Source organism: Dermacentor variabilis, chromosome 1 (assembly GCF_050947875.1).
Source record: "Dermacentor variabilis isolate Ectoservices chromosome 1, ASM5094787v1, whole genome shotgun sequence".
Taxonomy (NCBI): domain Eukaryota; kingdom Metazoa; phylum Arthropoda; class Arachnida; order Ixodida; family Ixodidae; genus Dermacentor; species Dermacentor variabilis.
The window spans coordinates 200,256,525-200,278,154 of NC_134568.1; the positions used below are offsets into that span (position 1 = coordinate 200,256,525).

Here is a 21,630-nt window from a genome sequence, read left to right on the forward strand (position 1 = left end):
ATTTCGGCGAGCGCTCTGGTCCGGGTAGTTGGTCCAGGTATTTGTTTAGGAATTTTCTCAGCGCCCTCATTGCACACTATAGATAAAGAAGTTCCGCTGTCGGCAGTTTCACCTAAAGGACAACTTTTGTGTCGAAAGAAAATTATCTATCTATCTATCTATCTATCTATCTATCTATCTATCTATCTATCTATCTATCTATCTATCTATCTATCTATCTATCTATCTATCTATCTATCTATCTATCTATCTATCTATCTATCTATCTATCTATCTATCTATCTATCTATCTATCTATCTATCTATCTATCTATCTATCTATCTATCTATCTATCTATCTATCTATCTATCTATCTATCTATCTATCATACCTTACAGGCCCAGTGAAGGGCATCGAGTAAGGGGGGTAACAACAGAACAGAAAAAAGAAGTTGGTCTTGGAAGATAACCAACGTCGATGAAGCGATTCCGAGAATAAGAGCGGCATCTGCATTGAACGTTCACTGACATCGCGCGAGGTGCACCAGGAGCGGCTGTGGCGGGTAGGGTACAGGTTTTGCCACCCTAATAAAAGCGTGATCTGGCCCGAACGTCCGTTCATCGATGACTGGGAGTGCAATAAATAATTCAATATAGTGAATAATTTAGGGTGCTTCAGTCGAACCCGCTAAAAGTGAACCTCAGGATGCGCTCTCGACACATCCTATATTCGGTATATCATTGTACCGATGAATACTGAACCTTGTCAGCGTTTGTTATTCGTTGTGTGTAATAACTGTGTGTTCTTACGAAGCTATAACATTCCTAATCAACACATAAATCGGAGGCCAAATATGATACAGCAATACATTTTTAAGAACAATAATTTCGAATTACGGCACAAGTGTTTTCGAACACAACCCGCTATTTAAATACGTAAATGTTAATGACGGGCCATCGAGCGCGGACTTCTTTATTGCTATAAATACCAAACACCACCTGTCAAGTAACTACGCATGTATTGCGTGACAGCGTGATTTGTGCCTGATAGGAGCGTGAAGTCAAACGCTTTTAAAGACTTGCTGATGGCCTATAGTTGGTGCATAGTTAGCGAGGGCAAGAAACACACGCATCACGAAAATAAAGTCCCGTGTCCACCCATTTCCTTCCGTGGAGTGAGTGTTTTTGCGCTCACTAACTGGTCAAATAACCCTTTGCTCGTGACAGCGAACGCAATGAGCGCGAACGCTGCACTGTTAAAAAAAGAAAAAAGAAAGCATTCATTGGGGTTAACAATCGTCGTCAACCTTGCGTATACACTAAATTTAAAACTTATCGTAAACGGAACAGTATAAGAATGCTAAGATGAATTCCCCGTGGCCAGGACGTCTTCCGACTCGGTCCCTTGGCGCGTGATTACCCAGCTCACACACGCCATATTTTTCCTGTGGGAGATCAAGAGCCTGATATGTGAACTGTTTACTTTTTTTCTTACGCCGGCCTTTTTTTTTGTTGTTATTGACATCTTAATATAGCTTAACTCGTGAATTTCACATTGACGCACTCTCAACAAACTATTATTTCAGTTTGTTGCCTTACATGTGTTCTTCTAAGTTCCTGCCTTATTCTGGATCCTCCTGTCATCTGATTCCCTGGCTACCCGACGCGTTCGCGTGATTTCAACTTTCATTTCGTTTCAAGCAAGCGACCAACCAGCCTCGGAATACAAACGCCAGTGAAAGACAGATTTTCGTCTAAACTGTGATTATTTACTTATCGGAATGGGGCGCGCGCGTGTTTTCTATACGTGCATCCACGAACAACACGCCGCACGTAATTATTCACCTACGAAGGGGAACTGCCCCAGGAGAGAGCGCGCCAACAGTGTCTCAGGCTCTGCAGCACCGTGCGGTCATGTACCGAAATCACGCGTCATCTTCACCAAGGGGCCCCGGCGCTCGTCTGGCGGGCGAGAGAAGAATGGCGGGCAGGCGCCGCTGCACCTGTGGCGCTCAGCGCACCCTAGCCGCGCTCACGATCCAGCGGAGCGCATCGGGCAATGCGTGCGGGGGGAGACAATGGCGGCGTTCTGTTTTGCGAGCGTCCAGTCACGGGCTGCGGTCGGAGGACCGGCCACGACGTAACCACTGCTGGCGGCACAAGCGGAAATGCCTCCCCGTGCACCCTACGCGGGCCGCCTCGCGATCATGAACTCGGTCGGGGAGGGACCTTCGTCTTTCACGGGACACTAAACTTTCTCTCTTGGCCCGTTTCTTTGCACTTATTGCGCGTTCCTCCTGATGACTGTCCACTGCGCGGCTGGCTACGCACGAAGTGAGAGCGAGATCAAGGGAGCGGAGTCGTCCGGCTCGGCAACAATTGATTTACTCGTGAACGCGGGGAGGAAAGAACGGAGGAGAGGGTAAAGCGTGGAAGAAGAATGATGATGAGAAGCGAGGTGCGCTGTAACGAAGCCGCGAAGCCACCGCTGGTGCCTCTCCTTCGGCAGGGCGCTTCATGCGTCGTTTCCTCCCCAACCGCCCTCCCGGCGTTACGGCATGCACCGCACCCGAGTCTCGCTCTTTTCCTTGGCTTTTCCAATCCGTTTTTCTTTTTGTCCTTCTTGTTTTTATTTTCTCTTCCTCGTCCACCAACCAATACTGCCGGCAAGCAAGCGCGCATTTAGTGCTTGCCTTCGTGTGCCAGCATCCGTAGGCTTTGTTTCGCTCCTCGTTAAATCAGTTCTCGCGGGAGCACGAACACTTTTCAGGCTGTGGGGCCTTAATAAAGAAAAGGACAAGATGAGCGAATGGAGTCTGCTCGGGGGCAGCAGTTCAGGGAGAAAATGCTCAGGTTTTCCCACTCGTTCTGAGGTTGCGAAGCTCACCGCGGAAGGATTTAAGAGGGTCATTAGGTTTTGAATGTGGCCGAAGGCGCGGCTGCAGTGCGTAGCGGCAGTCACGCCGGAAAGCCTATTAAAAGCACCGTCCAAAGAAAAGGTCTCGTGAGGGGCTGGGCCAAGGGTTAAATAGTTCGGCACTGAGCCATAATCCTCTCATGTCTGCATACTCCTATGTGTGCACGAGCACGACGGGCGAGGATGAGCGTGGAACCCCCGGAACGTTTGGTGAACGACCGCTTGCAACAACATTATGCAATCGCTCATAGCGCTATCGATATGCACTGAGGGCGTTATTCTCACGTTGAACAGCTAGAGCCTCAGCTTTCGGTCCAGTAGGTTTGAGTGGACAAACGGTGTCTGTCGGGTATCAAGTGTATGCTGCTACATATTGAATTGCTTGCTATTATACGACTCAAAATTCCGACTCTCCTATAGTTTACATAGAGCGGCAGTGTGGTATATCTACATTCTGTCCGTTTTATTTTCCTTTTCATTTTTGTTATTCTCATGTGAATTTGCGCGCTCGTAGCTGCCATGTATTCAAATAGCTCTGTGACTTGGAAAATCGATCGTATTCTCCAAAATATTGCCTTATAATGCAACATAAATACAACATAAATTCGCAATCATGTACATGTGCGCAGGAACTTATCGCCTTCATGCCTTCAGAAAACTATGATCGCTTGGAAATTTAGAGAGATAAAGCCTAATATATAACAACGCATTAAGCCACACGCACGAAGATCAGATAAATCCATGTGTTACCCATAGTTCTCATGGTAGATGAAACAATGCAGCTCCACAGTTCCCTCTGGTAATTCTTGTAAGAAATTACGTACGCAGCCCGCTGAAAATATCGAAGACAATGTGCTGTGATTTCCGTCATATTCCCGAACTATACCAGGTTTCGTCTGTTTAGGTGCTATTTAAAGGCTTTTAAGAAATAAAAGAATAAAGTATTAGCCTTGGCAGCTTTTCCAAGATTGCTTCAAAATTTAAATCACGGGGTTTTACGTGCCAAAACCACTTTTTTTGTGGGACTCCGGAAATTTCGACCACCTGGGGTTCTAACGTGCACCTAAATCTAAGTACTTGGGTGTTTTCGCCCCCATCGAAATGCGGCCGCCGTGGCCAGGATTCGATCCCGCGACCTCGTGCTTAGCAGCCCAACACCATAGCCAATAAGCAGCCACGGCGGCTAAGATTGCTTCAATCTTATTTACCCCACACTTATAACCGATTTAGTCAGCGATATTTCGTTCCAGGTTTATGTGGCAACAGCGTGCCCTGTTGATCCGCGAAACACACATCGCTTGCGTTTTAGCTGGATTAATGGGCGTTTCTTACGAGTCGCCGGATAGACATACTATAGAGAGTTTCAGCTTGTCCATGCACGTATTACGCGTCACGACACACCGGGTTACTGGAGACGAGTGCAGCAGTATGACATAAAGTCACTGGAATCTGGTAAGATATGCCGCGACCATGTGAGCGCGCGCGCAGGCCACACTGCTGCGTGGTTGTCAGATTTGTTCGAACGCGTTTCTCCAACGACAGCAGCTCAGCTCTGTAGCTTCGTTTATCGCGGTTTGTATTATCGCGAATAGGACGAGACGCCGCATGTGCGATGAATGCTAAGAAGTTGTAGTGGTAAGTATATCATATGATGGAAAACTGGCAGCCAAACCTGCGCGAAGCGAGACAAGCGATATAGGACTGCCGCTGGAACTCCTGCGCTGTTATACTCCCCCCCCTCCCTCCCCCCCCGACCTCACCGATGAGTTGGTTTAGTTAGGTTAGATGCCGCATAAGCCGTCCTGTATGTGATGTCATTAGTTGCGGCCCCGTCCGGAGGAGGGCAGCCAATTGTCTATAACGATATAGAGAGATACGTAGCAGTCAAAGAGAGAGAAAAAAAAGGAAAGTTTGTATGCCTTTTCTGCACGAAAGGGATTCGAATACACGAATATCACGAAATCTGTGAACTCAAACAATGATGTTATCAAAAGTAGCCTGGACAAAAAAGCACAAAAGTTGCCTGGCTATCCAGCCTGCTGCTATAAAGTCGAATGGTACTGTGCGGCCCTGCGCAGTACAAGATGCAGTGCATGTCCCGATTTCTGGCTGCATGTCTAAGCTGTGAAGAAATTCAACTTTTTTCGCGGTTCCAGGGGTTTATACTGTCGCTGTCGACACCAGTGGGACGTTATTAACCGCTCATATATATACACTGCGCGATTTCCACAGCGCTCTGTTCTTCTGCTTTTATTCTTTTTATTCCCAATACCCATTCCCCGTGTATGCATATACATAGCCAGACCTCTGTCAGCTTAACACCCCTGCTTTCCTTGTTTTCTCTGTATATGAAACCAGCGAATGTGGGAAACCGTTCGTCTCGTTTCCCAGTGGCGAATGTTAACCCGCGAAGGCTAGCTTGACGCTGACGCAGCGTCATCTATACTACATCGAGCAGTAATATCATGCGCGATATTCTGATAAGTGTATAAAGTTTTGGAGCGCAGTATCATGCGATGTACCCGCGAAGCGATGACGCAGCGGAAATGCATTATCGTTGCACATTTATTCGTTTACGGGGACGAATATTTAAAACGAAGCTTTCTTTGCCTATCTCCCGGGGTTTGGCATGCACTGGTCGTCGCCTGTCTCGCCAAGTATATATAGGCACGACAAATAAAAAGAATGCGCCGATATAGTGGGTTTCGAACCCGGGTAAGCTAACACCGCACCCGATACTCTACCAGGCCACAGAAGCTTGCATAGAAAAACAGAAATCACTCACCAGCTTCCCTCGCTATCGTTTTGAGACGCTCTTGAGGCATGGCAACAATGTGTGTGTGTGTGTGTGTGCGTGTGTGTGCGCGTGTGTGTGCGCGCGTGTGTGTGTGTGTGTGTGTGTGTGTGTGTGTGTGTGTGTGTGTGTGTGTGTGTGTGTGTGTGTGTGTGTGTAACCTAACCAAGGTGAACCTTCACTAATTCACGAGCAGGTAACTTCACGCGCCGGTGGCTCATGAAACAGATGCTGTGCCAAGAACGTTAGTCGAAGAAGGGTGGTGACCGTCATGTGCAGTGCCTTGGGGAAATGCATGTAGCAGTAAGACAATACCTGCTTCCCTGCTTTTGCTCATACCATATGAACCAATTAATCGCTATTAAATCATTAATCGAAAAATTGGAGAGTTGGAATTGCTCCTCACAAGGCACTACTGGTAATAATTAAATCACCCCAAGCGCTTGTCGAATGGGTTGACCCGCTGATGGGAGGCCAAGGATACAAGGATACAAGGTTTACAAAGATACAACTTGTAAACTCATCGGTCACCATTCGCAAATTACTATATGTGCTCTAAGGTAACTAATTAAGAAACTAATTAGTGAAATTGTGTTAATTAGTTGAATATGTGTTCTGATTTCTCGTGCAAGGAATGTCCGCCTCTCTGTCTAATCCCGCTCAAGGACTAGACTTATGTTATCTGCAACAGCCTATTTCTTTTAATTTGGTAAACTTAAAAATGATGACTGCGTATGTCGCGAACTAACGAAAAGCTATTTGACAGCCATCAGTTTCAAACGATTACGAGTGTATTACTAATATGTATGCCCCCTGACGCAATACGTTCAAAACCGTTGTAATCGTACTTTTTCTAAAATCAGCGCGCATTTAGAAATGAGTTAGCATAGTTGAGCCGCAAGTGCTGGCAATACATGGATGAAAAGCTCCAGAAAAGGTGGCGAGCCTGAACCGAAAGCGGTTATTTTTTCTTGTCAGTTTTGCTCCGGAATGAAAAAAAAATATATTAACGTTTCTGTTCAGTTCCGGTTCGATCCATTGCGTGAGAAGCGCGTTCACAATAAATACAGAAGTTTTTCGCCTGAAAAAGCAGCCCATGAACCCGCGCTGTCATTCGATCATTCGCAACCATATTTGCTGAACCCGAATCATAATTCTGCAGTTTCCATGCGACAAAAGCGGCTGTGAGGCCGCGTTCGTAGTGAGGCTTTCATTGTATGGTGCGGAGGTTTAAATGCTCGGTGGCAGCGCCGCGTCGCTTTGCAGGTCGTGTTCATCGCCTAAATCCGCTGCGCGTTGATGTGCTGCGAAAGTCTTGCCCCCGGCTCGCCAAATCTTCGCTCCCGCCAATTTCCACAGTGAGTTGGAACTGCATGATTGTTCCCCCGGTCCCCCTGACTCATCCTTTCTTTCGAGACTGTTATTTCGTGTGAATCACGTCCACGTATTTTGCGATGAAACGATGCCAAAATCCAAAATCGACGCAGTGTGTGGTCGCCAGAGGGTAGCACTCGGACTAACTTCAATGCTGCAGTTTTGTCTGTCTTGTCCAGCGCTGGCAGAGATGCTGTTTGGCATTACTCCTGCAACCTCTCGCCTTGTATCTTCTCGAGGAAGGAGAATGATGCGCGGGTCCTCAAGCAGCGGCGGCGCGCCACGCGGGCGTGCGCAGTTTCCGTGTTTGTTTGCCCCGGAAACGAGGGCGCACAGGAGTGCCGCCTCATCGTGCATACCTGCCCGGCGCCGCCGACCTGGTTCAAGCAGCCAGAAAGGACGATGACGTAAGGCGAAAAAAAATAAAGCCGGCCCGTTTCCTTCGGCGCATGGAAAAGAGTTTCCCCTTTCCGCGCTTCTCTTCGAACGCGAGGAAGGAAGCCGGGCTCACCGAGACAGGAGCCCGTATTGTACGACGACTCTTTCATTTTTCATTCATTTTACCCTTCGTCGTTGACTCGCACAGAGCCATGCCACGCTATCGCCGTGATCGGCCATTCGGCCAGGTGGATGATGACAAATGAATGGAATAGAAGGAAAATAATCTTGTAAAATATACGCTCCCTAGGGCCGTATTCTCGACTGATCACTATCGGGGATATTTCCACTTATCTTGGACGTGTATTATAGTAGTAGTAGTAGTAGTAGTAGTAGTAGTAGTAGCTGCAACAGCATCAGTAGCAGCAGCAGTAGCAACAGTAGATAGTTTCTTGTTGTGAGGTAGAAGTTATAGGGTCCGTGCAGCACAGTAACTGTCTCTAGGTAAAAGACAACTCAATGATACTGTACCTTGTGACGTCTTACTGGAGTGAGGGGCATTCTTGCCGCTGGCGTGGCAATCGGCGCTCTCTGAAAGTGATCTCCCGTAGAGTGAATGACTTCGAACATGGTCCCAGATGCCGTATTCTAGATCGTTCACTTTCGGGGTTATCGCTTTCGATCAGGGAGACCACCTTTGATCCAGAATACGGGCCCTGGGTCCATTTTCCTGGTTTCATTGTCCGTTACTTTTGCCCTCCGTCATTGGCTCGTACGACGCCACACCTTCGTTCGCCGGGATCGCTCACTCGGAGCGACAGACAAGAAATGAATATCGAGTCGGAGGAAAATATTCCTTGCTAGATACGACCCCTGTCAGTGCTTACGATGCGGAGCCGGCCTAACTTAGGTGTCTCGGGGAAAGCGCTGCGGAGCTGGTGACGGATAGCGGACACTAGATGGCGGCAGTAGCTCTCCTCACTGTCTGCTCATCCAGGCCCGGTCGCCTCGCTCGCCACTCCTGTATACTGTCAGCGCACAGATGCAGCACTCGTCCCTCGCTGCGTGGACCCAGTGCAAGGAGGCCTTGTGGCCAATGCGCGCTGACACACCGAAATCTTCATCTCAGCTGGTCCCTTTATACGCATCTTGTGCTGAGGAAAATCGGCCTTTGGCAAGCGACTGCCGTTTGTGTCGTTGCAAGTTTTCCAGTTCAACACTCTGACAGCCAGTGCTCGAATCGATCTTCCGCAGAAGCCCAGCAGAGCCTCCGATTACAAGCCATGCTATTTTTTCCCCGAATGTGATTTTTAGAGCCTCTTCCTGGTCAGCGACTAGGTCACTTTCTTGTCATTACTCGGTTTGTTTGCTTATTTCCTGCTCTGCCTGTTCACCGCGGCGGCTTTTGAAGTTGCGGCACTGGAGTGGCCTTTTGTGCTAAACAGCTGGTTGCGAATGAAAAGGAATTGCGGAGGGGAAAAGGAAAGTGAAGTATGATCTCAGAAAACGTTCGCTTCGTGTTAAAGACACCGTTGTATGCTTGCCAAGATTTGCCAAGAGGCGGACGCACGGAAAAGAATCACCACGCATCTTGCTGGCATGGCTTCTGCGTTGTTCCCTTCTATTTTTTTCTCCCTCCAGAGCGGGAATGAGGCAGGCACACTGAGATGTTTTTATTGTCCTTCTTGCGAAGGGTAGTAAGGCTTCCTTCGTCACTTATAAATAACCCGCCGGAACCGGGCCGGTGGCTCCCTCGGCAGCCCTGGAATAAACCCCTTGCCTCCGCGTCCCCCGAGGGCCTTGCACTCTCGCCCCTTTTCTCCTCCGAAACGCCGAAATCCGAGCCTACCTCCTTTTGAACCAGCGGAATCAAATTGCACATCTCCGGTGCGAGCGTCTAGGCTAACCTTTGACCACTTCCCATGTCTCCGAGTTGCTGGAGCGCTGGTTCTTATGGTGGCCGTCGTTTCTTCAGGGGAGTCAGAGAGTGAGCTCGTTATTTGAATACGCGTAAATATTTTCAAACTCAGTTATAAATGAACACACATCTCAGCGTTGTGCAGCGCGTTGCGTGAACGGCATCATTTAATTGCTTAAATGACGCGACGCAGTATGTTTCACATTAAATTTTTGTCTGCAAAGCTCTGCTCATAGTGTACACATAAGCACAAGTGGAATAAAGCAATTCTTTTGTTCACTTTGGTCACGTGCATCGCAGCCCTGTCAAAAAACCTCCATGGTGTTATTCCGCTCCGTGATATCTCCCTCCATTTCCTGCGCCGTCAGTTCTGTGAATAGCGAAACCGAAACCAGTGAACGAGCAGTTGTCTGGATCGTCGTGGGATGGCAGCAGCGTTCCACGGTCTAAAAATGACGTCATGGCGCACGCGCGCGCTTCTCGCGCCGGCTGCGCAGGCGCAGAAGCCTCCGCCTCTCCGTCAACCGGTCTTCCTTCCTCCTCATCCACATGCTGGAGCCGTCCGTGCGACAGTGGTTGTTGTGGCGTGGAGACTTGGCGAAGTGACCCGGTGCTGCCGCGTCGTTCTTTGGCATCAACCGTTGTCGTGGAAGCCAAGTGTCCTGCCTTTGACGCTTGCTGCCAATCGAAGTTTTATATCGGCCTGTCATGTGGTTGTCGTGACGGGTTTCTCCATGGGATATGGCTACGCTCACGTGCAGGGTCCAGTACCTCAACGACATCGACCCATTCTCGGCGAGCACCAATTTTCCCGAGCCCGCGCGGCCACCAACATACGTGTTCAATGTAAACATCCCTTTAATCAACCAAATCGCTGGCGTACACCGTCTCCTCAAGGCGCCGCATAAGGTGAGCAACAAAATCTACCGACCTAAAGCCGGGCAGCGGAGATGCGCTGCGCGGCTCCACTGCCCGGCTTGGGAGAAACGTCTTTTCAAATTTTGTTATTAGTATTTTAATATTCCCGTCTGCTTTCTCGTGTTCACCCGTGCCTTATGGCAGCACTCCTGCGAATTTTGACAGCTAATCTTGTTTTCTTGGTTGCACACGGACAGACTCTCAGTCTGGGCTTCCGTTGTATTAACGACACTGGCCAGCGATTCTTTTGAATCGCCTTCTGTAACCTGCTTATATTGCTTGCACCGTTTTCGTTGCAGTATACCTTTTAACACTTCGCCCGTTAAATGAGTTCTGTCGAAATGCGCACGATGTAAAAATCTGCGAACTTTCTTTCACCTGTTTTACCTTTTTGTCATTATTATATCTTCAACAAAGAAATAGTTTGAGCACATCGCTTTCCAGCGGTGAGTTCTTGGCGCATCTGTAGTGTATGTGACGGGGGTTGGAGGTACAACCACGTGTTAATTCCTGCAACCGCGCTTCTCCGTGCCTCTGCCCGGTAGCACAGAGTTCTTTCTCGCGCCGTCCACGCTGAGATTGCACGCGCGCGGTGGCGGGCAAGCGGCAGGGGTCAGCTGATAAAAGCCGTCTGTGAAACAGGGAAAGACATCTCACGGCAAGGCCGCGCGCGCGTCGTCTTTCAGCTACCTTCTTCGGAAAGGTCGGTGCCGCCGTGGTCGCCTGTCGTTGTCGAACGCTGGTCCCTACGTTTGTGTGTGTGAGTGCATGCGGTATTGCAAGCTCACTTTGCCAGTCTCATTAGTGATGCTGTTCACGACTTTCACCGATAAGACGAACAACCTGGCATGTTGAAATCACGGGTCTCAGCAACAATAACAGGCAACACTCGACTGTGATTCAGCCACCATGCGCCATAAAACGTCGCAGCGTACTTTGTTTCCCCGTGATATATGCACTTTTTTGTCGTTTGGAGGGAAGAAAATAGGGGGAGGGGGTAAACTTGACAAGCGGCGTGTTTTGCGTCCGCGTATCCCGCCTATTTTCGGATCTTCGTTTTCTCCTCCTCCCGCCAGAAGCGCTGCCGATCACCACAAGTTCAGGGAAATGCGTCTGTCTTCCCCTCTCCTGCTGACTGATTTTACTTTGGCTTTTATTTTATTACTGTTTTATTTGTTTCCAGACCCTAGTGTGCGCGTGAGTTTGTGAAGTGTTTAATTTTCGTTTCGTCGTCTTTGGTGGGGCTTTTGCATCCCTCCTCTCGGCGCTGAGCCAGGATGTATAAATATACATAGCCTTCACTATCGCCTGAATCTTGCGAATCGGCTGAGCAAGTTTTCCCCCGAGTGGCTGGGTTCGTACGAAGACATGAGTACCTGGAGTCCACGAAAAACACTTTTTAGTGTCTGTCCTCCTGTCTGTCGTGCTTTGTGTGCTGATGGGACAACAACCCAAATGACAGCAACGGCAGGTTGTCTTTCGGCTGGCGCATGAAGGGCTCTGGCCATGTGGTGGGACCATTGATGTATACGTGGCGACGCCGTCCGTTTTCTCTTCCCTGCTTATATCGAGTATGAGACAAATGGGACGCGTAACCATTTATCGTACAGTGCAGTACGTTTGCGGTTGTCAGTGTCAGTGAAGCTGTCGCATTCGTTTCTGCTATTGGACCAGACGATGCTTTCGGCTTATGCGCGCTCACGTGTTTAAACGAAATGGGCTTTGTACCTCCCAAAGCAACGCGCGGGCTGCGAGAAACTGTGTTCTGGATTAATTTCGACCACCTGATCTTTAACAGGCACGTAAATCTATGTATATACACGAACGTTTCCGCATTTCGACCCCATCGGAATGCGGCCACGACCTCGCGAGCTCAGCAGCGGACCACCATAAATATCTTACTTATGAGGTTTTACGTGTCAAAACCGCGATCTTATTGTGAGGCACGCTGTAGTGTGGGACTCCGGATTAATTTTGGCCACCTGAGGACCTTTAACGTGCACTCAAATCTAAGTACACGGGTGTTTTTGCGTTTCTCCCCCATCGAGATTCGGCCGCCGTGGCCGGGATTGAATCCCGCGACCTCGTGCTTAGCAGCGCAGCACCAAAGCCAATAAGCAACCACGGCGTGGCCGGTGCGCTCCGCAATGTTTCACGTAACAGGCAGTATTCGAGCACTCCGTGCGTAAATCGTTTCACAAGCTAAATAACGTGAGCTCGTACTGAAAAATTGGACACGCCGAACTTACACGGACTGCATGAGAGGAATTGAATAGTGTGGGAAATGGGCAATGACTAGAAGTAGGCGAATATCAGCATTTTCGAATACGAATCGAATAGGAATAGCAATTGTCGAATATCGAATGGAATATGAAATAGTCAAATAGTCAAGTACATTTACAGGACTATGTATTCCGGTATAATGAGGTACCATATACCTGTACTGACAAGGGAAAATTAAAAGAAGAAAGAAAGAAAAACTAGCTATATCAGGTATACATGATGAGTTTTAAACACAAGATCGCCAATTTGTCATTAAAAAAACTGCACGTATACTTTCTCAGTCACTTTTAGAGCCTGGTTGCAAACAGGCTCTCGAAGAATGAATGGCTGCTGTATGACTAGCTTCCCGAAGTCGCACGATAAATGGTTGCTGGGGGAAAAAAGAAATCAGAAGTCCTTGAACACCTCTTTCTTTTCTTTCTTCGCAACTTGTGTGCCGAGACGCGTGAAAATGAGTTCTTCCAAGGAAAACGCCACTGGTTATAGCTTTAAAAAAAAAGAAAGATAAACCAAATGATTACACGGCCAGAAACACTAAATGACAGAATACAAGCAAAAATCACACGTTGTCAGGTTAGCTTCTGCCGCAAAACCCTAAAACAAGGCTTGCGTTACTCATTTGTGGCTGCATTTCTTGAAAAAAGTTTGGCATTGTTTCACTATTGATAATTTGCAATACTTTGGTTAGCAGACAAATAATAGTAACCATACTTTAACAGTCGTTTCTTGCAAAATATTTAAACATTCTTTAATATTCGAAAATACCGAACAGTTCCTCTTCGAATACGAATAATTCGTGCGAAATATTCGATTCGTATTCGAAACTTGGAATCTTCGCCCACCCCTAGCGATAATGCAAGTTATTTTCTACTCCTTGCTAATATCACGGCTGACTTCAGAGTCCCCTATGATATTATCCAGTATAAGACGGCGCTCCTCCGCAGTTTCTGTCCTGAAAGGGTTCGATACGCCGTAAACACGTTCCTGACTGAGCTCGGGGTCGATAGATAGGCTTTGACCGACCATCAGCGTGTGCTCCGGTAGCCTCAACGGTCATAGCATCGCTCCCCTATAGTCCTTTTCTTTCTGCCTGTGTTTGCGGCTAAAGAGGAGTTTTATTCACCGCGCCTCCCGTCTAAAAAAAGTTGCGCACGCCTCTGCGCGGCTCTGCAGCCTCTCTGCTTTGTAGTCGCGGAAGCGCATGCGCGCTCCCAAAGTACTTCTTTGCTGCTTCGCCGAAATCTCAGCCCTCGTTACATGTAGTCGGGGCCTTATGTGCATGTGCAGGCCGCGCTGGATGTGTCGCGCGGCACGTGGGGTCTTGAAGAGCTGCGCACATCAGCTGCTAACAAGAAATACTTGCTGAGGTTGCTATCTGGGCAGCCTGCTTTGCGCCACACGACCTCTTCGGGAGATGAAAGTGGGAAGACACGGGGTTAACAGCCCTTATTACCTCCGCGGTAGGAAGGACGCGAGCGTCGGCGGACTGCCGGCGTATTCTTCCTCCTGGCCAAGGTGCCGAACTGGTATATCAATGGCGAGCGCGTATGCGCACTGAATAAGTAAAACGCAATTACAAGCCGTTACACATTTTATCGTGGGCTCGATGCGGACGTGAAGTCTCTCAAAGTTTCCGTTGTCAATATAGCGTAGAACACAGTTGTTGCTACCGCGCAGCGCTTCCTTCGCTGCTCGCATATGCATCGGACAACAACGGGCGCGCATCTTTCGCCAGGAAGCCTCCGCGTCTACTCCGCAGTATGCGGGTCTTCGTGTGGAGCGGTCTATGTATAGACATATCTGCTGTAAACACACGCTGTTCGCGAAGCGTTGGACACACACGTACGGGAGCTGCGCAGCCACGCTGCTCATGCGCGCCAACAAGGCACGATAGTTTGGGGCTATTATGCTTGTACACTGGTTGCAACACAGTTGAGGGCGCTGCTCTGGATGGCGTGGTTGCGCGCACTTTACCTTCTTAAATTATGTCTGACCTCCTGCTTCTTCTCATTCTCTCACTGCAGTCAAGAACGCTTATGTAAATAAATGGTATATATCGGAATGTTCGACTATAGTGTCAAACTGCAGTACAGGTAGTTGTTCTGTTTTTTCCTTGACAAGACTGCAGTTATTTATTTCTCCCAATAAGTGCGCTCTGCTAGTAAATGGTGCAGCGCTACCGCACCCCTCCTACCCTTTACTTTCGAGTGATCCTTTCAATAGGGCACACATTGTATTTTCATCGCTTAAGGTAAAAAGAAAGGATTAAGCTATACGTATAAACGTATTAAGCTAAGACAGATTACACTACTCGAATTGAAAATGGATCAGTCTACACAGAATGCCATAAATTACACACGAACTAAACGCGCGTGGCGACGTCACACGAAGTAAGGGAAAATAAAGCGCTCATCAAATGTTTTAAAATATCCCATCGCGGGATAATTAGGGATTCGATCGCGCACGCGTCCTACACATACGGTCATTAGTCCGCGGCCTTTCAGATTACTGTTCAATAGTCTGTGGTTCAGCTACTATGCCTTCGTTCCTTCCAAGACTGGGTGTACCGTACTCTATGAATCTTGGCCTTCGGCTTACCACAGGAGAGTACAAAACGCCCCCGGTGTGGGTACCTTGTCTGCACGTAAAAAGTAGTATTCCCTCTTTAGAAGACTGATTGAGTTCATTACTTTTGCAAGCGTATACACTAAAGATCATCACATTACTCCCGTAACGATGTGTTTGCGCTCAGTGCACATGCAGTACATTTTATAGTAACAACTGTACTGCTGTGAGACCGCTTCGTCTTAGACTTGAAAAATATCTCAAGTCAGGTGTCTCACTGCAGCTTCCCTCCACGTACTTTTCTGAAAAGTCCCCTCGCATTACCTTCGTGGTAATGGGGGAGAACAATATTACGCCTCTCTGTAGCCTAGCATTACAAAAAATGAGCAAAAGGGAGACGGCGCCTGGACTTTTAAATCAAGAGTCCCACAGTCTGAAAGGAAGATACCACAGTTTCGCTGAATTTTATACGGATGAATCCAAACACACTAACACGTGCGTTTTGACTCAAAGCGTGTGATATTTAACGTTTTACAAGTGCCGAACGTCAAGTCTGCCATTCATATATGCTTAACATATTAGATCCGCTTGACGGAGCAGTTCAGTATAGCTGAGAAGGAACATTACGCCAGACCTGCACACACACGCGAAAGCGGACAGTTCTGTTTCGCGTATTAACATGCCGTCGATTTTCAAGAACTTATTTCGGTTTAGCCAGGCAAGGCAATTTAATTCCGCATGCGGTAACGGATGATTCCAGTGCCTTGTATATGTCATCCACTAACTAGACTGGCTGGGTTATCAGTGCCGCAGTCATGTGTTGAACCTTTCTTCCCGAATTCTCCTTCGCTGTCGTCATCACAACTCTTTCGCCTCGAGCGCGGCCAGTCGCGCGGCAATTTCGCGTGTATTCGCGGGTTTCTTTCACGCTCGGAAAAGCACTTTTATGTAGCACGTATTGAGAAATAGAAAGTTGTATCGGGAGTTTATCATGTCGCTCTACAATTTTTTCATTGACACTTTTTATGTAAATATAATATTTCAGAAGTTGATTAAATAATTAATACTAATTATGTAGTTAGGCAGAATGCAAAAAAAAAAAATTGAGTATCTCCAAGCGACGGCAAACAGCATTACCTTTGTTCTGTCCAGCTACGTGGTATTCGCATATCTTTAAACCTTGTTGCATGATAGTTGGGAGGGTGTATGCGGCCTCTGTCATTGCCAGTGTTGCTTCGGGACGTTAAACTGCATAATTTATATTTTGACAACGTGCCCCGGATATGAGCGCTAAACAAAGCAGTTTTTTGCCCTTGCTCTACGATGGAAATCAGTGCCATTTTACCTCGCTCTCCTACTCGAAGCCAGTGTGCTCGTGTCAGCCACGAGCAGTGCATTACACCGTCAAGAGGGCGCGTAGTTTCCATCAATTTGTGCTGCACCCATCGGCGGTGATCGTCCAGCACTAAGTAAATACGATTGTCGGCTCGGTTTGCCGTGCTCAGCCGGGGCGGTGCGCGAATGTTGCGGCGGTGAGAGTTATTGTGTATGCTCCGGGCGGAGGTTGAGAACATTATGTCCGGGTGTGCTTGTGCTGTGCGGGCTTCCGCAAACGAGCTGTTCTCTGCGCGGGACGGCTTCCGGCTGTAGAACGCCTGTCAGTCATCTTCTGCCGGTGTGTTGTGTTGCCCTCGGCGCAGTCAGCGACGCGAACGCCTTCGCTGCTCGGTGCAGACTTAGAAGGGTCGGCTCCGCCTGGGTCACTGATTTCGCCATTCCACGCGCAAGGGTTCTTGACGCGTTCGCGCGAGTTGCGGGATCAGATAAGAAGGATGTGAAACAATTGCGCCGATATGGGACGATAAGATAGCGTGACGGCCGGCGCGGCGTTGTAGCGCGCCGTCTTGTGGTTTGTTGCACGCGCGGCAGACCGGGGTCAGGGGGCTCGCTAGGCGTTGCGCGGCATGCCCGGAGAGCGTGAGTACACACACACTCGAGCGCCCTGTGCGCTAATAGCTGGAGCACACGGCGCCGCACGAACTTGTCCCCGAAGCATTCCTTCTCTTTTATTATTTTTGCGCGCGCAACGAGGTCAATTGTTCCCCAAGGGGGCCGTGGAACGGATGTTGACGGTTCGCTCCGCGCGTGCAAAGCTGAGCGTTCTCTCTCGTGCCTGGTATACCTTTAGGGATGCTCTCGATCGGGTGCCCTGTGCTCCTGACGCCAGAGCCTGCACGCAAGTTCCGCTGACGTGGTCTACCCTTTCTGTGAGCTCCCTATACCATCTACTATTTCCAGAACTGATGTCATAGTTCCCAGTTGTCTGTCCTTGAGCATGCCCTTTTCCATCTTGGGCACTGAAGTCACCTCTGAGTATGCAGTATACGTACTAAGTGTTCACCTTTCTCATTGCTAATTCTTTTTCCTTCATGACTGCACGTTGGCGCGTAGACCTGCGCTACCTTTTATTTATATCTCTTATTTGGTTATGTTACAGTGACCGCTACACTTTCGTTAGCGCTGTAGTATCCATCGATGTTCCCCGCTATATGCTTCATCCTTTACAAATCCTGCTCCGTATTTTATGTTACCAGAAATACTACAGAAAAAGAGTGCCTACATTGGTCGATGGTGTATATGCCTCAAGTATTCCAACCTCGATGATCCCTATTGCATATCAGGTTACGCCTCCTTAAAGAGCCCTGCTAAGCTAGCTTCCTCTTCCCCAATGCTGAGTAGCAGGTCGGAACTTTGATTCAGGCTGACTTCTCATAATAAATGTATCTCTCTCCAGCTTCTGTCCGTAGGGTTCGCCTGCTTGACGGCGCCAGATTCAGGTTCCCGTGGCCGACTTTCCGTACTCAGGCATTCTTAGCACCCTCTGCTGCTCGCACGTCTGACCGCTGCCTTGGTCAGATGCACGGCAACCGCTGGGTATTGATGTCCAGCTACGACATCATGAGTGCGGTAGCGGGAAATTATTGCTCCAAGGTGGCCAATTCCTCTTGTGGCGAGGGAACGTCTTTGCGCCATTCGGAAGGCCTCCATAATGTGGTTGTACATGGGCTGCTATATAGCCCTACTGGCCCTTAGCACGACTTTCATTTTTTGCCTGCATTCAGGGCTCCACTCAAAGCCGGAAAAATGTACTAACTTCAGCGGGGTTCGAACCAAGGATGAGTACAGAAACGAATTGCTCTACCTCTACTTCATGACGTATATATATATATATATATATATATATATATATATATATATATATATATATATATATATATATATATATGGGGGGATGCAGCCATGACATTGTCGTTTGTCGTCAGCGTAGCGGTTGTTTTTGGCGGTGACGCCGACAGAAGGTGCCTATATCAGGTGAACGAAGATGAACCAACAACTACTGCCTCTGAGTGCATCTCTCAGCGAGTGTTCAGCGCACCTCGGTGTCACTTGGACAAAGCGCGATGATTAAAAAAAGAAAAGAAAACTGCGAGCAGGCAGGATAGCGGGATGTGCGCGGTATTCTTCATCTCGCGGACTTTTTAGGCCAGGGCTGCACCGCGCAACACACGGCCCGCGATTCGATCCTTGGCGGCCCGCGTCTCAATTCGGACTTCTGTGGTGTATAGGGCGGCAATAAGCGCATGGCCATATGACGAGAAAAAAAAAAAAAGAACAGCAATTCTTTCGCCAAACACGACCCATATATAGACGCAATGAACCGGAGGTTGGTGGTCTCAATCAGATTCAAAAAATAAAAGGAAAGGAAGGAAGGAAGGAAGCTATCAACGCCAATATGGCATTATGGGCGCAGTGTCCATATAATCGAATGGAGTACGTGATTTCCCCATTGCATGTTATTGAATGTCGAGCGCAGGGGCAGCGCCTGCGAATCGATGCTTTTGCTTAGGGTGTTTGCCGCTTTTCAATCTTCACAAATATTTGCTTATACGGCAGGGCATCAGTTGGATCTAGTAACACTGACTGAACGCGGTGTAACACTATGTAACGCCTTAGCTGACTGTGTGACAGCGCTCACAGAAGCAGTTCTGTATTGCGTGTGTGCTTTTTCTGTCTTTTCGTATTCTTCTTCGCTCATCTATCGCATCCCTTTCCTCTTTCCCCGGTACAGCATAGCCTTCCGGAGATATTCTCTGAGTAACCTCCCTGTCTTTCCTTTGCCTTTCTCTCTCTCTCTGTAGTAAAACTGGGTTGAAGTCTTTTATTAAGCCGATATAATTAACAAGCCGCTCTTTCGCTCTTTATGAAGACATCTTAATAAGCTCGTAATAAAATGACGAAAGTCTGGTGGGCCGACCTCTTAACATGGTCCTATAGACCGACTCACAATATCGGTACTTGAATGCAGACAGCCACTTCTCATTCCTTCTAGCAAAAGGCGCAACCACCGATTTTGTCCGTCTCATGCTTATCAAGTGCAATAGTAATGACGTTATTTTTTCTTTTCCTCATTAATTTCTTGCTTCCTATAACGTTTTTCAATTCAAAGCTCTTAGGTAAGTAAAGAAAGAAAGAAAGAACGCTACACTGAATCTTAAGAACTTTTCCAGGATATTCTGACGCATTTCCAACAGCCTCTCGAATTCATTCGAAGGTTAGAAACAGAGTGCCAATCTTTTTCACAACCCTTTCTCGTTGACACCGGAAGACCTACTCCACAGTACAGCTAAGTTAAGCTCATCGATCTGCAGCTTCGTTGGAGCTGAAAGGCACGCAGCAGCCTCTCCTTCAAAATTATGAGAACCTCGATTAGAACAAGTGTGGAGACACAGCCAACAATGCCGTGAAATTGGCGTCTCTCTTCGGAAGCACTTGCGTATGTGAGCAGACATTGTTTTACGACTCTGAAAAGCCGCCTTTGCCTTTAATGACCGACGTGATGCTACAAGAAAGGTTGAGGACAGCAACACTTAAATACGATGACACCAAACATAGACAAACTTTTCCGCGAGCAAAACACGCAATGGTTCTCACTTTAACGCGACCCGTGTGACTCGCAGAGAAATTGCTTTTGGCCCTCGCTGGTTTTTAATTGTACAGCCCTAGCGTAGGCTAATGCAAGAAAAAAAAAAAACGAAATATGGGAACGTTGTTGGCTATGCTGTGACACGGTAGAACAGCACGAAGTAAAACATAGCGTCAGTAAAGATTCGCCGTATTGAGGAGCTGGACGTGTCGTGGTCAATATATGTTCTCCTTCCTTCTTCCTCTTCAACGTCTATCGGTACGCGCGCTTAAGCCCGACTTCGCCACTCGTTCATGACCGCTCTGAGCTTACATGCATGCAGCACATGCGCAGCCGTGCTGGCGACGAAAGCAATAAGACGCAGCGCGTGTACACCGAGGCCGATCAACGTGTAGCCATGGTATAGCTGTTGACCAGTAAGTTCGAGGGCTAGGTGTTGTAACTGGCCTTCGAAGCGAACGAGCGTGGCGGCGTTCTCAGCAACGGCGGTGCGAGGCGGTCGCAGGCGGCGCAGCGGCCAGCTGCCACAGGAGGCCGCGGCAGCGCGCTCGCTGGCGGAGCCTGCAAGGTCGCCTATTTTCAGGTGGTGCGGCGCTCCAGCGCGCTAGTACACGTATAGTGCGGCCAGGAAGTGCGCGTTTCGTCTCCGTCGCGTACAGAGGCTGCACCAACCGCTGTCGCTTTTATACCGTCGGTTTCCTATAGCAGCTTGCCTCCCGGCCGGCTATAGTTGTTGCTGCACACCAATTTGTCCAGGATTTGATCGGGCAAAGCTGAGAGATTTTATCCGGAAACGCTGAAAGAACGGTGATCTTGAGAAACGTTTTCTTTCTTTCTTTCTTTCTTTCTTTCTTTCTTTCTTTCTTTCTTTCTTTCTTTCTTTCTTTCTTTCTTTCTTTCTTTCTTTCTTTAATCTAAGGCGGGATTAGAGGACTGGATGTACATCAATGACGCCGTCGCGGGCGCATGCCGTAGCCGTTTCTGGGAAAAAGGCATCTAATGAAAGTACAGCATAAGTCGGAGCGAATGGCTCGTACGTTTCGGTTCGAAAAGCTTATGCAGTGCGCGTGCATGTTAAGGAATCGTTCAGTAACTTATACGGGAGACGAGTGATGACTGCCGTTTCCTGAACGCACGTGTCTTGTGGATCTCGCATGCATCTTGCCGCCGGAGATTTCGTCTGAGATGGTACCAATGGGGTTTATTCGCACACATATTGAAGCCAGAGTGGCGACATGCAACATGTGTATGCCACGAAATATGTAGAGATTAATATCGTGTATACAGTGGCACATGCCAAGTCGTTGGTTCGAAGTCATTCAACAAGGCAGCGAAAACGGCAGAGTTTCGGATAAAATTCGCAAATGTCGGCTTTGTCGGCTGCTGCGTTTGGCACAGAAAGAGTGTCGTTTTCAGCCCTTGGTAACAGAGCACCCAGAGGGCTGCAGCGCGAGTGCCTTTATACGTAACGCGAGTGAGATGCGTGGCTCTTGTGTTCGTGGAACACCGGCCGAACCGGA

The 21,630-nt window shown here is 48.3% G+C and overlaps 1 protein-coding gene across 4 annotated transcripts in view; it reads left to right on the forward strand.

Annotated features, from left to right (window-relative positions):
- Positions 1 to 21,630, forward strand: part of Fhos (Formin homology 2 domain containing) — a 272,129-nt gene that overhangs the window by 105,687 nt on the left and 144,812 nt on the right. The window lies entirely within an intron of this gene.